This window comes from Aedes albopictus, chromosome 1 (genome assembly GCF_035046485.1).
Source record: "Aedes albopictus strain Foshan chromosome 1, AalbF5, whole genome shotgun sequence".
NCBI lineage: Eukaryota > Metazoa > Arthropoda > Insecta > Diptera > Culicidae > Aedes > Aedes albopictus.
In genome coordinates this window covers 92,338,945-92,343,463 of record NC_085136.1, presented here as the reverse complement: position 1 = coordinate 92,343,463, position 4,519 = coordinate 92,338,945, and positions in this window count along the sequence as shown.

Genomic DNA, 4,519 nt, shown 5'->3' with positions numbered 1-4,519 from the left:
CTTGTTTTACATAAAACTTCTTTGTATGTTACAGGTGGAAGAAAGGATAAAAAGTGTACAATTGTATACTCGTTAAGACAATTTTTGAAAATATTTTATGATTTCGAACATGAATTTTTAACAAGAACAATATAGAATGAGCTCACCAATTTGCATCAATACAAACATCTACATGCAACTGCACAAGTGTTTACGACTAAACAACTGTCATCATGATGAGACAGACAGACAGAAACGATCGTGATGTTTATTTAGTGCACTAGTCTACATTAGTGCACTAGTACACTAGTCCGGTAACGATATGATTTTCATTCATGGTCCGCTATCGATTCGTACACATTTTTATAACTTTGTTGTATTTTGCTTCTTATCGCTGCTTTTTTTTTCGTTTGGAGCCTAATCGATGTTACGTATTATATCACTTTATACCAGTACTGTTATCTAAAACGTTTGAAGTCTTGCAGAACATGATACCCAATAGAGTTCCAAACACGTATGTTACATCAGATTTCCTGTATTTCAATTCAAGTGTGACATGCGATCCTCACGGCAGCTAAATGAATTTCCACGTAGCCAGACACGAAGACATGAGGATTCCCGCTGTGAACCGGGTTCCTCTGCTGTCTCTATACGCACGCACATTCGAGTTGATATGAGTGTTGTTGATATCTCGTGACTCCTCCATGTCTACAAACTTCACCAATCAACTCGACACTCAATAAATCATCTATCAACGAGACGGACGGCAATCCTACTGCTACCAAGGTAGAAACAGGTCCACCGGAGAAGGCATAACCCTATCGTCTACTGTATGTACTACCATACCAATGATGGAAACAGGTTGGGTACCAGGTAGTCTGGCAAGGAACAATGATGATAAGCAACTTGATCGAAGGCTTGGTTCTGGTTACTGGTTGTACACCAAATGTTGGTTGTGGTAAATTCAGTGATGTCGGACAATTGATCCAATCTATAGGCTGTACTCGGTTTCAAGAAACCTTAAAAAAAATGGCTGTTCGAAGTGCTGTAACTTCTACGAAATGAGGTATGTTAGAAGACTAGTGTGCTCAGCAAAGGAGTCAGGGATTCTCCGATAGTACGTAATTTCGTACGTATTTCGACAATGGGCCGAAACGTATTTTTTTTTCGTTTTTATTTTTGTGTATTTTAACTAGTTGCTAATTCTACACTCCGAAACGTATTTCTCATTAGGACCTAACTGACATCGATTTACTTTTACTCTTTACTTTTTTCATTCCACATTTTTCACTACTTACTACTTACTTCTTATTTTGCACTGCTCACTTATTACATCACATCGATTTGCACGTTTTCTTCACTCCAAACTGATTCGATTCTATATGCGTTTTCTTCTCAATGCTCATACCTCCTTACCTCTCACTCCTCGTCACTCAAACTTTGTTGCTCACCCTTGCTGCTCTTCCTTACTTCCCACACTTCATTTCCTACTGCTTAAACTTTACTGTTCACTTCTCACCATTCACTGATCACTGCTCACTACTTACAACTCAATGTTATACACTCCTCATTAGTCTTCATTGCGCAGTTCTTAAACTTCACTGCTCACTCCTCACTCCACACTACTAACTTTCCGCCCATCTCTTTTCACTCCTTACTTTCCCTTACTTCTCACTCCTCATTTTCACTGCTCACTCATTCATTCCTCACTTCTGAATCTTCACTGCTAACTCCTTACTCTTCACTGCTCAATTCTCACTGCTTCACGCTTCTTACTGTTTATTCCACAATGCTTACATCTTACTCGTCACTTTACACTGCTTACATTACACTCCTCACTTTTCACTGCTCATTCCTGTCTATTCCGCTCTCACTACTCACTCTTCTTTGCTTACTTCTCTTCCCGAATTGCTGCTCTATCTCACTCTTCACTGCTCAAAAAATAGTTATCACTGTTCACTTTTCGGTCCTCGCTGCCTCACATTTCTCACTGCTTAACACCTGTCTTCACTTCACGCTTTTTATTGTTCATTGCTCACCCCTCACAGCTGTCATAGTAGAATCAAAGCTGGCTCTCAAGGTTTCCAAATTTGAGCGCCCCTTTTATTGGTACGCCTCCATACAAACGACTGCAATATGGTACCTAACACAGAATAATTCCGGAAAACCCCACCATAAATTTTCGCCCGATATTTTCTTATAATTATCGCGGAAGGGGCATTCTTGTTGGAACTTCTTTTATGAGTTCATCAAGAATTCTTCTAAAGATTCCTACGAGCATTTTTCTAGAATGTATTTCTTCTCATATATTTCTTAAGAATTTTCTGCACGTTTACCTCCAAGCACACCGCCAGAAATTCTTATAGGGATTCTTTCAAGACTCATTTATGTTTTTTCCGAAGTTTATATAGACAGAAGATGGATTTTCCTAAATAATTCCTCCTAAGATTCCTTCAAGTATCCCTGCAGAATTCATTCCTGTCCATGTATTTCTTTGGAAATTTCTCCAGAAATTCCTCCAAAGATTCTTGCAGAAATTTTCCAGGCTTTTGGTCTTTATTATGATTTTTTTTCAAGAAATTTCTCAAAAGATTCATCTTGAAACTATCCACGAATAGTTTCTTCTGAAATTACGTCTGGGATTTCTTCAGATATTTTTCAGTAAATTCCTTCAAGGGTTGCTACAGAAGCTCATGCATGTATTGCTTCCTGCATTTCTTCAAACATTTTTGAAAGAATTGATGCAGGAGTTTTTCTTAGGATTTTGTCTAGTAATTCTTTTGAAAATTTCTCAAGAAATTATTCAGTGGCTTATTTCATAAATTCCTCTAGGGTCTCCCTTTTTAAATTCAGACATTTTCTCAGCAGCTCTTCCAGAAGTTATTGTTGGAATTTCTCCATCAGGTATTACTCCATATAAGGGAGCATCCATTAAGTACGTCACGCTAAAATTGGGAATTTTCGACCCCCCTCCCCCCCCCCTCGTACGGGTTTTTCCTATACTTAATACATTGCTTGTCACACTTTCACAAACCCCCTCTCCCCCCTAGGACCGTGACGTACTTAATGGATGGCCCCTAATCAGCGTTTCTCTCAGGCATTTCTTTAGAAACGCCTCCAGAATGCTGTTTAAAGATTCTTCCAAATCTTTCTCAAGGGGTTTCTCTAGAAGTTGCTCCAAACATTCCTCCAGGGTTTGCTTAGGATTCATTAAGACCTTTCTTCAGGGTTTCTTTCAGAGTCTTTCCGGTGATGTTTCAGGAACTTCTCCAAAGATTCCATTCTGTGGTGGTTCTCCAAATCATTCCTCCATGATTTTTTTTTGTTTCTGCAGGATTTATTTAAGAAATTTTGTGTACTAATTCCTTCACAAAGTGTATAAGAAATTCTTTTATGAACTCCTCCTGAGATATCTCCAGCAGTTCTTCCAAGGGTTTCTTCAGAAATTGCTCCACAGATCCCTCAGAACTCCACCAGTGACTTTGTCTGCAATTTGTCTGTAGATACTTTTCAGAGTTTGCTTCGGAACATTACTAAAGATTTCTTTGGGAAATTTCCAGAAATTTCTCAAGCAATTTTTCCGTGAACAATTCTTTTTATAGGAATTTAGGAGGAAGGAGTTTTTTTTTCATGGAATTCTTCGGAGATGACTTCAGAAATTGCTTCGGAATTTTGTCCGAGAATCCCCCCAGAAAATAATAAAAAAATATTCTGGGATTCTACTAAGGTAAGGTCATCAGAAGCTTTTTTAAGATATTCCTCCAGAGATTCCTTTAGAAATTCCTTCAGAGATTCTTTCAATGACTACTCTAGTAATTTTTCCACAAATTCTGGAAGAACTTCTGAAAAAATGCCTCAGATGAATATATGAAACAATTCCAGCAGGAATATCTGAAGGAATCCCAGGATATACTTCTGAGGGAACCACAGAATCCTGGAAGGAATTTCTCATGGAATTTTCGTAGATACCATCGGAAGAATTTCTAAAGGTATCTCTTTACGAATTTAGGAGAAACTTTTGGAGAAGTTTCAGAAAACTTTTGAAGAAATCCCTTGCTGGAATGTCTGAAGAAATCTTCCAAAACTCTGAAGAAATTTCTAGAGATATTTTCGAAGGAATACCTGAAACAATTTCAGGAGAAATCCGAAAGGAATTTCTGGAAAAATCTTCGGTAGAATCCCTGTGGAATCTCGGGATAATCTAGAGACAAGATATTTGGAGAACATAGCTCAAATTTTCTAGAGTACCGTTTTAAAAGACCGATAAACGAATATGGCTGTAAATTCTTCATATTGGTTGTTCAGTCAAGGAATTTCTCAAAAGAATCTTAGAAAGAGTTTTTTGAAGAATTTCTTGGATAAATTGCTGTAAAATCTCTTCGGGAAATGCTCTATGGAACTCCTTGAAAAAATCATTGCGGAATTTTGAAGAAAGTTTTTGGAGAAATACTTAAATAAAATGTTTAGTGGTTTTTAAGGAAGTATTACTGAAGCAATCTGTGTAGGTACTGTTAAAGAAATAAAAGATACGCTTCCGTAA